At 40.4% G+C, this 15,744-nt stretch overlaps 1 non-coding gene across 1 annotated transcript; it reads left to right on the forward strand.

The window, feature by feature from the left end:
- Nucleotides 1-15,067: 15,067 nt before the first annotated feature.
- On the forward strand, nucleotides 15,068-15,174 carry LOC113176028 (U6 spliceosomal RNA). Its single transcript, XR_003300035.1, has one exon. It is a non-coding gene; the product is annotated as a U6 spliceosomal RNA (small nuclear RNA).
- The last annotated feature ends 570 nt before the right edge of the window (nucleotides 15,175-15,744 follow it).

The raw sequence follows: 15,744 nt of genomic DNA on the forward strand, positions 1-15,744 counted from the left end.
TTCAGTGGTGAGGGACAGCTGTCACTCAAGACATGGCTTATAAGGGTCAAGGGAAGAAACACCAGGAAGAGGGCTTATGGAGCTGGGCAGCATCGAGCCACTCCCTGTATCTCCTGCTTTTGTGAAGATGAGAGCGGGAAGTGGTGTTATCAGACAGTCCCACAGCTGAGTGATCAATCCTTCCCTTCCCAAACACCCCTAGCTAACAGCTTCTAAGAGGGCAGTGAATAATCCAACTGAAGTTGAAAAGCTGCAGACTGAAGCTTTATTCTTGACCATCTGAAGCAGCATTTTGCTATGTACACACTTTAAGGTAAATAGTAATAAGTGCTTCCCCTTCCCGTAAAATCATTGAATCCCGATATGGCATCTATTAATCTTATCAGTGCTTTTTTTTTTTTTGCCTTGATAAATGCATCTTTAGAAAAAAACAGTGAATTTCTTTACTGAGGTCCACTTTTCTACTCTCTATATCACTACTTAGAAATAATTTTGAAGGGGCTGAGGATGTGGCTCAAGCAGTAGCGCGCTCACCTAGCATTGCATGCGGCCCAGGGTTCGATCCTCAGCACCACATACCAACAAAGATGTTGTGTCCGCCGAAAACTAAAAAATAAATATTAAAAAATTCTCTCTCTTTCTCTTAAAAGGAAAAAGAAATAATTTTGAAATAGGAGAAAAAAATAGAGATTTTAAATCACCATATTTTGATAGTGGCTTCTCAATTTGCAAACTGCATGCATATTATAAGTGGAATAAAGTAGGAGAGGGTATTTGTCCTGGTCCTGGAAGGATAAGTTGAGGAGTCAGATGGGAAAAGAGTGACCAGTCCCAAAATATTGCTACGATTTGAAAGTGCCCCCAGAGTTCATATGTGGGAAACTTTATCCCCCAATTCAAGTTAATGGTATTTGGAATTGGGACTTTCTGAGGTGATCTGATCATGAAGGTCTAGCCCTCATGAATAATGTGGATTAATAGATGAGTGGGTTATTGAAAATGTGGCTTATTGTAAAGATACTTCTCTCTGCACACTTTGTCTATTTGCCATGTGATGTCCACTGCATTGTGATGACCCAGCAAAAAGGCCCTCACCAGGGGCTGAGCAGATACTAGCACCCACTACTGAACTTCCCAGCTGCCTGACTGAGTGCTAACTAAATGTCTTGCTTTATAAATTACCCAGTCTCAGGTATTCTATTATAGCAACAGAAAACAGAGCAAGACAAATATAAAGCACGAAAATGCTAGAGTACATACAGAGGCAAGTGGTAGGAGGTAAGTAAAAAGGTTGTGACTATGTGTCAAAAGAGTGCTAGGTGATGTGTTAAGAAGTGTGGGATTTAGAAATAGGGTATAGGAAGGCATTAGAGGTCTCTGAGTAGTTTCAGAGGGATGATGCTTTGAGGATCAATACTAGTCTAGGTAAGAGGAAGCAAGACCAATGCGAGGGAGACCCATTGAAAGGCTGTTTCAGTGGTCAGCCTGAGGGAGCTGCACAGAGAGAAGGGAGAGGAACATGGTGGGACATTGTGAGGTCAAATCATGGACCTTCCCTTTGCTTCCCAGGTGTAGTAGTAAGGTGAGTCCAGGCTGGAGGGCTACAGGAGATAGCAGAGACGGGAGGATGGTCAGCTACAGATCATGACCCATCAGGGCCAATTCTGGATGACGAAGGGTGTAGGAGGCAGATGATGAAGGAAGGTTCTAAGAAGACTTCTGGTCTATGGGCAATTTGTGCAAGAGTAACTGGAGAGTGTGATCACAGAACAGAAAGGCTGCAGGGTTGGGGAGGAAGTCAGTTGCCATTCAGAAGAGAACAGGGAAGGGCTCCTTCTCTTCCCTACTCCCCATCTGTGAGAGGAGGGGACTGGACCACATGCTCTCTGGGGATGTTCTGGCTTTAGCATTCCTGCAGATTCCTCCCTCTCCAGGAGCTTCTGTGAGTCACATTGTCCTCTGAGGCTCTCGAGGGCTGCAGGAACTTTCTGTTCCTGGTGGGTGATTTCCGAGTTGGTGCTGAGCTCCTGCATGTGTTTGCTTAGGCCAGAGAGCTTGGGGTGCTGAAGAAAGTGCCACATGAAAGGAAAACAACCTCCTACTTTGGGGAATGTAGTGAGGAAATGGGGATGTTTCTAGCTAACAGCTTTTGATGGGGTATGAATAAGTAAACACAGAGCGAAATGGGAGAGAACAAACATGTGCCTCACTGGAGAAATATTTGTTTAGTGAGCCAGTCAGTATGAGCCCAATTTATCCTTCAGAAGGACATCGGGCATGCTCAGCAAGGGACCCAGACCTGCCTGCTCTGGTGCAGACGGTCCGACTGCTCCTTTCATTTATTAGGACCTTCACATATAAAACACCCACTGGACAGCTACATTATGTCAAACTCTCTGTAGGTCCTAGGACACAGATATGCACAGCTTGGGAGTTTAAAGAATTCCAGTTTAGTGGGTGAGGGAGGCTCATGTGCAATGAATCACAATGTCATTTGGAAGGTCTGAGATTAGAGACACACCTGTGTGCCTCATCTCCTCAACTCTTGCCTCACCAGGTAAGAGTGACTAAGCACTTCCATTTTACGGGGCTCTTCCTGGGCTGAGGAGCAATATACAAATCTGAAACATCTTGTGAACCTACATTGTATTTCCCTTTGTTAGAATCCTACAAATCCTGTAAATGATTCTCTTAAAATTGGATGTCTAAGAGATAAGGGTAGGTAACGTTCTTTGGATCACAATGATAAGCAGAAAAACTTAGAGGTGACCACATATCTGACTCTAAAGTCCAACTGTTTTTCTTCTTTACTGGATCATTTGGAGAATGGGTCTGGGCGCCCTGCTCTATCTAGTCCATATAGTGAGTGTGGATTCAGGGCCCAACATGGCTGAAAACTCAGATATCTCCAGTTTACCTGTTGGCCTCTCCTGTGCCTTTTGCATGTCCACACTGGTGGACTGTAGTCATCCAAGCAATAGAAGTACCAGTCTTAGCCACATGGTCCTAACCAGGCAGTGCACTCCTGTAACCTGCCAGGCTGGGTGGCTTTGAGGCTCCCAGGACAAGGAACTCAAATTCAAGCTGGAGGGAGGCATCAACAGGCAAGGGAGACACTTAAAAATAGCCTTCCTGCGTTTTCTGATGGTCCATGTCTATCTGGGCACCTTGTGATGCAATGGGACATCTTTCTCTGTGTCCCGTCCAAGAGGCTTCACTGGCCCAGGTTTATGTGTGAATCTGGGAACTGAAAGAGCTGGGGAGCATGCACCTCTGGAGCAAAACCATGATCTCAATACAATATGGATTCTGAATCTCAACTCTTCTGAGTCTTCTCTGTCCACTGCTAGCACTCCTCTTCTTCCATGGCTTCCCATAGACTCATGTTATCCTTTCCCTCCCTGTCTCAACATCCCTTCTCACAAAGTCCTTGCAGAGCATCTTGCAGTATGGTGAAGGAGAAGGAGCACAGGCTTTGGGGTGGACAGGATTGGCCTCGTGGGACTTAGGCAAAGAGCTAACTCTCCCTGAGCCTCATTTTCTCACCAGTAAAATGGATTCATGACTCCCATCTTGAGGAATATGATGTCATTTAATAAGATGAAGTTGGCAAATTGTCTGGCACATTTCTGGGATATTATAATTGATCTAGACAAAATACATTTTCTAGGAAACCTTGTCATTTACTATAAATTAGTAAACAATTGAATCACTGCTCACTTATATATTCATGTTCACTTTTCATTTTGTAAGGAATTTTTTTCCTCAGTTAGGGCTATTCTCATCACCATGAAAAGGCTCAGGAGCAATCGGGGCAGAGTGAAGCTTCTGGGTCCTAAAATTCACAGAACCTCCAGGAAGCGCTTGGACATGTCTACCTGGAGTGCCCCTCCAGCAAAACACTTGGCACTCAGCTCCTGGGTGATCTGAGAACAGTGTTGGCCTCTGACTTGATTTCTTCTCTTCTCCTTCACATCTCCTCAGCAGCAAGACATGCTCGGTTCCCTTTAAGCACCATTTAAGCCCTTCACCAAAATCATGGGATGATTCAAGAGACTTGGGCCTCTGAAGAATTGAGTGTTTTAAAGGCAAATGGAGGACATTTAGGTCATGGATACAACAATAAACATTTCTTGGGAGGCTTTTAGTGCCAGGCAATATCCTAGAATCTGGGATAGAGAAAAAGTCAGATACTATCTCTTTCCCTGAGAAGCTCATCGTCTTTTGCAGAAGGGAGCTAAGTAAAGAGACATTTAGAAAACACTGCAGTTAGGGTTGGTGGAGCCACACACAGCATGCCCATGAATGTGCAGGAGATGGCACTCTGATCAGACTTCCTCTGAAGAGACCAGACCTATGTCAATCAAGTCAAGTGGGAATTGGCCAGGCTGCCACAGGGCATTCCACGAAGAGAACCACTCTGAACATCTCATGGAGGCCAGATGTGTGCTGTCTGGAGCTCAAGGTCCTTGATGACAAATGATAAGAGCTGAATCTGGCCAGTGAGCAAGCATGGATCTCACAGAACTCTTTTCTCCGTCTAGTGAGTCACTTATTTCGTATGCAGTAGGAAGCCATTAAAGGATTTCAATTCGTTTATTTATTTCCTCCTTCATTTACCATTATCTGTGGAGCACCTATTATACAGATGTGACTCAGAGTAGAAGTTAAAAGCTAGACTCTCCAAAGTGCTGGGGTTCAAATTCCATTTCTGTTATTTGCAAGCTCTGAGGCCAAGGACGAGTTTTTTAATCTCTCATTGCCCCACTTTCCTCATTTCTAAATTGGAGATGATGATGACACTCATAATCTTCAGGTAGAATCACACAGACCCACCTCGTCGTGAGAGTATGAAAAACCACGCACAGGAGGCTCCTGCTATTTGAATGACTCCTCCTGCCCCCACCCCAACTGCTGTATGCATGCAGCTGTGGCCTGCCGTTTCCTGGAATGTCTCAGGTGAACATAGGTGCTGTGTGAGCAAGCTCCAAAATCTCACAGCCCAAAGGAGCAGAATAAGATCCATTGGTGGTCAAAGGCCTGGAGCATTTTGATGCCTGTGAATGTTTGTCTTCTCTTTAGCCAAGATATTTTCTGTTGACCTTTTCATAATGCCATTTGGGGCATCAAGGTTTTGATTATTGGGTGGAGTCTAAGGAGGACATGATTTAAGTGTTCCACAAGAGCAGGCCAGCCATTGCAAACTCGCTTCTGGAGGTGGAGAAGTAACTCACCCTGTCTGCAGGTTTATGGAGGTCTCCACAGAAATAGTCTAAACCCTGAGGCTCCTGGTGTCCTTCCCTTGGTAACAGGCTGCCTCCGCCTCTACGTGCAAACAGTCACAGGATCCAGCTGTGCCTCCAGCCCTAATAGAGTGAATGTGGCATTTTTGTCTCTCCTATTGTCAGGCACAGCTGATAGTCAGCACTTTGGTTTTGTGGTTAATTTGTTTAAAACACAGAAACTGCCCTTTGGCAGCAAAAATGAAGAAAACATATTTGTTTAGACTCATCGGGAAATGTTAATCTCTTCACATCTATCTTCTTTGCCTGAAAGGTAAGAGCTACTCGGGAGTCAAATTGGCATTCAAAGTCTTGAAAGAATTCATGGGTTCTCCCAGGAACAAACAATTTCACATATTTTTATAAATGATGGTTAGTTTAGTCAGGATTTATAAATTAGTAATGCTCCTCAGAAACAAGAACTTCCTAAGGGAAATAGGAGCCAGGTTCTATTTTAAATGTTACCATTAAAAACAAACAAACAATCTTTTCTGTCTGCATTTGACCAGTCGCCCTGTGATGGGGGTGATCTGCTTACCCTGTCGTTTTCATGGAGTGAGTACACTCTCTAGAAGAAAAATGAACCTCAGATGGCTGTATTTTGTGTGTCATGGCTCTAGAAATTACCCATCTGCTGCTGGGCATGGCTGAGAGCAAAGTGGCCAATAAGAACTGACTTTATACCTAGCGATCTTGGGGTTTTAGAGTCATCTGGAGAGCAGGGGAGGGAGGTTATGTCAGGTAAGGGACTGTGTCTAGTTAAAAGGCCACTGTTCAGGCTGGGGCTGGGGCTCAGAGGTAGTGCTGTTTCCTGGAATGTGTTCACTTCTCAGCACCGCATATAAATAAATAAATAAATAAATAGATTAATTCATAAATAAGTCTATCAACAACTGAAAAAATATTTGAAAAAAAAGTTTCTCTTAAAAAAAAAGGGGGGGGAGGACTGGAGTTGTGGCTCAGCAGTAGAGTGCTCACCTAGCATGTGTGAGGCCCTGGGTTCGATCCTCAGCATCACATAAAAATAAAATAAATAAACAATAGGTATTGTGTCCAATTACAACAAAAAATAAAATATATTTTTTTAAAAAGCCTCTGTTCAGGGCCCAATGCAGCTACCTGCTGTGCTGGGAAAAAAAATTATTGCTGCCTCAGTTTACTTCTCTGGGAAATGATGATAATAATGGATATTGTAGGGGTTAATTGAGATGATAAATTTCAACACTCAGAACAGTTTCTAGGGCATGCTCAGTGAATGTCATTATGATTATCAAGTTCACTTTAAGTGTATAAACGCTATCTTAAACTTGTGTGAATGAGAGTTCCCATAGATCAGACTTCCAGCTTCATAAATGAGAAGTTGAGGCATAGAAAACAGAAGTGATTTGCTTAAAACAAGGTGATGTGTTCTTGTTGAGTACGCGGTCAGCTGACTCCCATTACAGGACTGGTTTTACTTTGCAATATTGCTTGTCATTTGTTAAGAATAAGAAAGGAATTCAGAGTAAAGAAAAAGTAGTTCATATAGATGTCCATGGTCTTTAGATCTGGTGAAAGTTTGTTATAAACAAATTTAATTGCTTCTCAGATTTGCCATCTGTTATTTCATATAGGTAGGTTAAAAATTAAATGCTATGCTTTAAACTTATTGTTTTGGAATTCATTAAAAGTGTGTTTTAATTAATTTTGTTGTGTTGATGGCCTTGAATCAAGCTTTTTGTGGAGCTTCTGCTGAACCATCTGCCAACGTGAAAAATGATCTGGTTCTGTGCCTGGACTGTGTTCCTGCAGCGGGGACCTCTCTCTGGGGTAAAGCAATCCTGGCCAATCTGGGGCAGCAGGTAGCAGTGTTGCCTGGTCAGCTCCAGCTAACAGGTCCTTCCTCAGCAATGAGTCAGTGCCAACAGCTGGCACACACTTCGGGGACTGGATAACATCATGTTAGAGACTGGCCTCCTCACCCATGAGAAATCAGCCTGTGACAGCTCTGGCTTGGGGTCAGCAGATCTGGGCTTTAGAAAATTTACTATTTCTATTATGTATTTATCTCTATATACAAATTTTCTGGCATTGACATTATCTAAGCCTTTGGAAATTGCTCTGGGCTCTGTTTTGTAGCTGCCAACTGTTACTTTCAAGTGGTCTCCGTGTTTAATTTTAGAAATCTTCCCTACCTGGTGGTGGTGGGAGAACGGCAGGGCAGAGCAAGGCACTTGCTGAGATTCAAGACACAAGCTTTAATTTCCATGTCTGATTAATGAAACCCTTCAATAAACATTTATCTAACACCTACTATGAGCCAGGCAGTTTGTTTATCTCTATAAATGAAAATACAGAAGTGAATATCAAACAGTTCCTGACTTTGGGTAATTCACAGCTTACTGGCAGGAACTGGCATTTGAAAAGTCATCAAGGTGAAAGCAACAGTGTAGCCCAGGGTCACATGACTTTGGGTAATTCACAGCTTACTGGCAGGAACTGGCATTTGAAAAGTCATCAAGGTGAAAGCAACAGTGTAGCCCAGGGTCCCATGGGATGCTATGGAGGAGTCTTAGAGTGGAGGCAAGCCAACCAGGGACTTCCGGAGGAGATGATGTCCAAGTTGGGTTCTAAAAGGAGGTGAGGAGGGCACAAAGGAAACAGTGTGATAAAAGGGAGCGAGAAAGTAGAAAACAAAGGGGAGAATCTGAAGACCAAGGTAGGGGCACTGAGGGGAAAGATGAGGCTAGAGCAAGAGACCTTTATCTGGAAGTTAGGAAGCTCGGGATTAACTGAAAGGTAACTGAGGTCCCCCAATCAGATGGGAACAGAGGAATGTCATGATCATGTTTGCATTTTAGTCAGATCCCTGATGTTAGTGCAGGGAATTGATTACAGACGGAGCCTCATAGGGTCATAGGAAGGACATGTAAACCATTATCATCTTCAGACGGGAACTGGAGCAGCAACAATGTGGATGAAGGCAATTAAAAGGGTGCAAGGATTCACTTGATAGAGCAATAGGACTTGATTACCTGTTGCATAAAGAGGGGGAGAGAGAGAAAGTGAAGACATGGGGGTCTCCGGGGGATATGAAGCAAGGTGGATGGTGTTTCCAGTTTCTGAGAAGAAAACATAAATGAGCAGGGAGAAGGGGAATCAAACAGAAGAAGAGGAGAAGGAAGAAAGGAGAGGAGAAACAAGAAGATAATGTAAAAGAGAAAAAAAGAGGAGAGGAGAAAAATGAGGAGCACGAAGAAGAGTGGGTTTGGGAAAAACAGTGAGTTGGATTTTAGACGTGATGATGGGAGACCTGGGCTGCAGGTGAATATTTGTGAATCATCGTGTAAAAGTTACAGGCAAGCATTTGAGTGCATAGAATTACCCTGGGAAGGAGAGTAGAGTGAATGAGAAGAAAGACACCAATAAGCCACGACTACTCAAAGTCAAGTGTCTACAATGATGAAATTTCTGGAAACTCTTATCTTTGAAATAACTTGGGATACTTAAGCAGATAAAAAAATCAGGAGACAGACTCATGCACTTTCTTATGTAGTACTTAGAACATCTGGCATGGAATTCAATACAGAATAAGTGCTAAAATGTATTTATTGGCTGATTCTTAAAACTGTACTCACTCAGATAATATATTGAAACAGGTTCCTTTCTTTTCTCAAATTGATAGATTTTTACTATTACTCATTGATTTTACAAACTTAAGAAAGTCTGCTTGCATTCCCAATTGGGGGTTGGATCCAAAAAGCCAAATTGTAAACCACATATAAAAATGAGTCATCTATTTTTTATTGAATACACATTTTCATGTTAAACATCTTTAATACTTAACATGCATTCCTCCTAGCTTTAGAAATCAAGCATAGTTTATGGATTCAATTTAAAACCTTTCATTGAAAGGAGATCTATTTTTAATTTTCATTTTAATCATTTAAATATTTAAAGATGTTGTCTTGATTCTCTAAACTTCTTTTAATCATACTGAATATGTCTACATAAAAACTTTTGAGTTTGGACATTTTTATTAGCAAGCTATTATAAAAATATATATATTTTAACCTGTAATCTGAATTTTCCCATCTCTAGTTTTGCTTTTGAATTCCATGGAAAGTAAAATGAGTCCTATGTTCATGTGCTCATGCATATTCCCAGTTAGCCCTGGGATAGATAGAAGAGGTTTCCCTTGATATTTGGCATTCAGGGATAGCATGGGTGGGGATTCTGCTTCAGCTTTTTGCTTCTGTTCAACACTTACCCCCTTCATTTTGGGGCATTTGCTTAAAAATGCCACAAGTGGTAAAATTGACCTGTGAGAATTCAGTTGGAGCACATTGGGCTTGGCGTTTTATCAGTGGGTGAAGTTCTTCAAGTGCCTTTTCTTCTAAACTGATGATAGGTCCAGGTTCTTGGATGGGTCTCAGACTTGGGTTCAAGATTCAGCTATTCCACGTATTAGCTTTTTCAGTTGAAAAAACTGAGATTCAATTTTCTTATCTAAATTAAGGTATTCTCTGGAAGATTCACGAGTGGATCAAAGATAATACATGCCTGGCTCATAGAAGTTCCTTGTCAAATTTTTATTCTTGTAAATGCTGCCAATTTTCCATGAGATTGATGGCCATGAAGGGAATGAAATGCTGTGCGGACACTGATGAAAACTTTGGTTTATTTGGTTCAGGTACTTTTGTTTAATTTCTTGCCTTATTTTAAAGTCTAAATGCCTGTCTTATACTTAGGGGGACAGCTCTGCAGCAAACTTGGTTCTTAAAGTTCAGGTACTTTGGAAATCTCAAAGCAGAAGACTAGTAAGGCATTAATTGTTACTCTGTTTTCCTAAACTGGACACATTTTTGCTTCCAGGAGAAAATCAAGTACAAAGAGATATCCTGGACCATAAGTATTGCCTGGTCTCTTTTCAGCCCCTGATTGGCCCAGAAACAACATATGCTATTGCCACATTCTGACCAAAAGGCCAGCTTCAAGGTAGAGATGAGATGTATAGGCAGATAATGATTTCAGGGGTGCTGGGAAGGGCCCTGCATCACCTTCAACACTACCCTACCACTTTACTTATTCCTTTAATATACTCTGTGACTTTTAAAAGGAAGCATGGAGATTTTCCTTCCAAGTTAGGGAGAAGTAGTCTGTAGACAAAGCTCCAGCTTGTTCTTGGTGTGTCCGTTGTTTTTCTAGGGAGCTGAATCACTGCTTAGGAGGCCGTTCTACCACCACCAAACAGCAGTCCTTCTGGTACAAACCAGATCCAGTAGTTCTTTCTCGTGAGTTGATGCCACTCGGAGAAGGAACACTTACTGAACGGCCACACACCTGGCATTACGTTACACTTGACACATTCCTGCTCTTATTCAATCCCTTAGAGTCTCCTTGGATAAGGAACTTAAGTTGCATTCTTACACCTGAAAAAACCGAACACACAAGGTTCTGAGACTTATGGCCTGACTAATGAGAAAAGAGCAGAGTTAAGACTTAAAAACCACATTTACGTGACTCCAAAGTCCATGTTCTTTCCATTGTATAAAAATGTTATTTACCTTTAGGAAAAACTGAGGATTCCCGTGTGTTTACTACTCGACCCTAATCGTCATGACTTGCACTTTGGGAAATTGGCTAAGTGACAGGACATCCTGAAATGCAATCATTCTTTATTATGTGGTTTTAAAATGGCTGATGAACTGGAGTCATTGCTTTTGATCATATGTTTTGTCTATAATTTATCATTACCAATAAACATGGAAAATTGGAAATAAAACACAAAGAAAAAGATCTCAGAAGTATAATGCTGTGAAAAGACTCAGACTTTGTAACTAGCTATACATCCATACCAAACATTACCTGTTTGACCTTGAACGGCTTACTTATCTTTTTGAGTCTCCCAATTCTTTGTATATAAAATGGGGCATAAACTAAGTGGTAAATAGCATACAGGACTGTTACAATAATTAGGATTAAAAATACAATGTCATAGAATCTGACACATTGAGACATGTACTGAGTGATAGACCTTATTATCCATCATGGAGGCAGATGGTGACTTCAGAGGTGCAATTTCTATATTACCATTGTGTTTCCAACATGGCAGTTTAAATACATATAATGTGTAAAAATAAATAGGATCTGCCCTTGACACACAGGTGTGGAACCATTACAAAGGCAGCAGATAGTGTTCAAATAATATCCAAATTGTCCCTAATTCCTACTAGACTGTAAGCACCTTGATGCAAAAACAACATTGGCTCAGTTACCACTGTATTTTCAGTCATTGGCACAGGATCCAGCATATAATAGGTAATGAAGTAAATATTTTTTTTAATTAAATTGAGAATAAAATAGAAATTCAGAAGATCTGGTTCCATTGCTTAGGATTCAATTAGGCAGTCATCAATATCAAAATTTACAAAATAAAAACTGTGGGCTAGGCAACTCATACATTCTTAACTTCTTTAAATGGACACATTTGAAAGTCCCTGAAATGAAACCCATGAGGTATTTCTAAGCATCAACTAAGTGGCATTAAAGGCAAGCAAGCGACATTTAGAACATCAGGAAAACTAAGACTCTGATAGCAAGAGAAAGCCCGATGACTTTTCGGAGTGAATTTGAGGTCACCAAGTATATTAACAGGGTGAAAAAAAAAAACCACTACTGTCTGATGAATGGATAACAAAATGCAGATAATATATGCTTCTGAAAGAAATGATCCAAGGTGCTGAGAGGGGTATTCCGATTCATTAACCATCTCTAATGAGATGTGGAGAGGATAAATCAGTTGCTCAGCACTATTGAACTGGGTGCAGACACATGCTTGCCCGACAGAACTGACCTGGAGTTTTGCTGACTCAGGAATGCATGCAGATTTGCAGAATATTCATTTCTGGTCCCTCCATTGCATCTTATGCTCCAGAAATTTACTCTTGATTGTACTTTTAAATTGTCCTTCATGAATCTGTTTTCCTTATCATAACTTAGGCTCTTTGAGACCAGAGTTGATGTGGGCAATTTTATGTATCCTGCACAATTTTAGTATAGCCAGGAGATTGAAAACGTTATTTAAAATGGATACAATTTTGAAGTAGAATGGTTTTGATCCTGAAATGCACAAGTTTTAACTCAGTGCTTAGGAGTTCAGTACATAAATGTATTGTTAATATTGTTGCAGTAATCATTAGTAACCTAGGTGTTGAGGAATTAGTCAACTTTCTTAATTAGTTTACTAGAAGAGCAGAAATTAGGAGGCATAAACCAAGGGGAATGAAAAAACCAACATCCCCCCAAATAGTGTTTCTATATTTCCCCTACTCCTCAGTACTTGAATCTCAGTGGCATCTTAGCTTCAAATAAGTTAGGGAGCTAAAGACCTTTAGTTTGCCTCATCCCACAGAGAGTTCCCTACCATCTGAACTGCTGTCATATTGGAGCCTTCCTGGATCATTTCTTAATGAAAAAAATGTTTTATAGTAGAAAAGTTTTCCTTTAAGTAGAAGTTTAAGTACCACTCCCCATCCTTGCATCTTACCCCAGTCTTTACCGGAAAGAGTCCATTCAGGGATCTCCTTGTGATCACTAGATCTTCCCTGAATGTATTACTATATAGCTTTTCCTCTGTGTATCTGAGACTTAGGTGTATATCAAAATAACCTGGCCATAAGAGACAGCATATTTAGTGCTGCTGTGCTTATAACTCACTTAAATTCTACTTTAACACAACTCTTAGAGGATGTGGCAGTACAATTTTGTGGATTTTGTTGTTTTATTTGAAAGTACACATATTTTAAGCACTTTAGAGTTATTTAAAAGAGATGTACATAAAAAAGAGAGAGGTACAAAAATAGAGATATTTTATTTTAAAAAACACATGCAAAAATAAAGAAAACTATGTGGAAAGAATACATCTTCTTCCATTATTGTCTTCATATCTTTACAACTTGATGCTCGAGTTAAACAAAGGATTTGGGGACATTTGTTTGGCAGGTAGTCACTATATCCATCAAAAAACATTTATCCCTTTCTTTAGTATTTTTGACACCATAACAGCAGTATCATTTTCTAGCCTACACTCTCACAGGAGAACACATTGCTTGTTAAATATAGAGAAATTCTGTTTAGAGACTGGTCCAGTCTCCAGGAAACTGATATGTGTTCCACCTAGAAGCTCCCTGTGTTGTAGCAGAGCATTCAGCTATCGAATATTCTCGCATCTGTTCCCTAGCACATGTCAAGGAAGCAAGGACATTTTCAACCAAGTACTCCCTAGGGTGAGCATCTGTAAGTAGAAAGGAAAACAGCAAAAGATGTGTTGGGCACTAATGGAAAGGTTTCCCCTTACAGAACTTGGAATAGGGACTGTGGCATATATATGATTCAGCTGAGGTTAATGACCCAGGGCATTGAAGCCTTCTGGAGGTAATGTCCCCTTGGAATAAGTTTGCTCCTGCCCTTCCACAATGTCACTCTGAGTGGTTTCACTTTGTTGTTTTGGCACAGTCTCAAGCTTAATGTGCATCCAGGAAAACTCCACTGACTCACAAGCAGAATTCAGGGTCTGTGATCATTCGGGATGTTTGGCATTTCTGAATTACTGATGGGATAACCCTCCAATCTTCTCTAAATCATTTTTATGTTCATATTCCGCTTTATATCAAGTCTGGCATGCGTTTCTTAGGTTGGGACCTGGTGAGATCTGGTTGTGAATGTTGATTCTCATCATATAGGACAACTGAAGGCAGATTTTGGTAGGTTACAACTGATCATAAATTACTTGCTTGGATCCTTCCCTGGCTGCTTCCAGAGCTTAGAGCCCATATGTTACACCTACCTATTTAGCGCAGGCAGACTCCAAATTGCAAGGTTGTCCAAAACTGGCAAGCATCATGTGATGGACATCATTATCCAAAGAATATGTATAAAGACATGAATTGGTGTCAACATACTTTATATACAACCAGAGATATGAAAAATTGTGCTGTGTATGTGTAGTAAGAATTATAATGCATTCCACTGTCATTTATTTTTTAAAAAATCAATTAAAAAAAACCCTGCGTCTTCAAGGGTGAGCCACCTTCCTCTTTTCAGGGCAGGGATTCTGCTTTTTCACTGTCTAAAGGCATCTCTGCTTCTGTGAATTTGCATAGTTCTCCTCTCTTCACTGACTGGTATCTTTCACTACCTATGTTTTTGTTTTGTTTTGTTTTGTTTTGGGTTTTTTTGCATCCTTATAATGTTTTCCTACAAATGTGTTACCTTGGTCTTGAATCTATCTCTGGGCATCCTCGCTGCTTCCAATTCTACTACTAACCTATATACTTTCAGCCAATTCCTTGTATGAATCTCTGATAAAGATCTACTTACACTTTTAGTGCCAGGCTCCAGTTTTACAGATAATTTCCATCCTTGAGTTAGATGCCCATCTTTGACTCAATCAATCATGGATGAATGATGGAACACAGGTCTTGTGGCATTAGCCATAGTAATTCAGTCCTTCTCTGCCATTTGGCAGGGATATAGGTGGCCATTTCCCCTATAATGGCCAATGCATAGCCAGCAACAGGAAGCACAGAATCATTCAAAATGGTTTTGAAATACTTGTGAATGTGACCTCTTGAATGGTACTTTACTCAATTGTAAGTAAGAAAATGATAATGTCCTGGGGGTCTTGTAAGGATTATGTACATAAGTGAGTAGCACGATATTTCCAATTTTTAATCAAAGACATTTTGAATAGTCACAGTATTAGTAGTCATAACATTTATATAATTTTAGTAGTAATAACAACAGTGTTCGCTTTGGCAGCACATATACTAAAATTGGATCAATACAGAGAAGATTAGCAAGGCCCCAGCACAAGGATGACATGCAGATTCATGAAGCCTTCCATATTTTTATCCACTTTCTTCTCAGCAGCACATGGATCCTTCTCTAAAATAGACCATATATTATGCCACAAAGCAACTCTTAGCAAATACAAAGAAAATAGAGATACCACCCTGCATTCTATCAGATCATAATGGAATGAAATTAGAAATCAATGATAAAATAAAAAATAGAAACTACTCCAGCACCTGGAGATGAAATAATTTGCTGCTGAATGAACAATGGGTTGCAAAAGACATCAAAGAGAAGATTAAAAATGCTTAGAGGTAAATGAGAACACTGATAAAACATTTCAAAGTCTCTGGGACACTGTGAAGGCAGTACTAAGAGGAAAGTTCATTGCATGGAGTTCATTCCTTAAAAGAAGGAAAGGTCAACAAATAAATGACCTAAAATTTCATCTCAAAGCCCTAGAAAAAGAAGAAGAAAAAATCAACACCAAAAAACAGTAGAAGACAGGAAATAATGAAAATCAGAGCTGACATCAATGAAATTGAAACAAAAGAAACAATTGAAAAAATTGACAAAACAAAAAGTTAGTTCTTTGAAAAAATAAATAAAATTGATAAACCCTTAGCCA

The sequence above is a fragment of the Urocitellus parryii genome, chromosome 12 (assembly GCF_045843805.1).
Source record: "Urocitellus parryii isolate mUroPar1 chromosome 12, mUroPar1.hap1, whole genome shotgun sequence".
Lineage (NCBI taxonomy): Eukaryota > Metazoa > Chordata > Mammalia > Rodentia > Sciuridae > Urocitellus > Urocitellus parryii.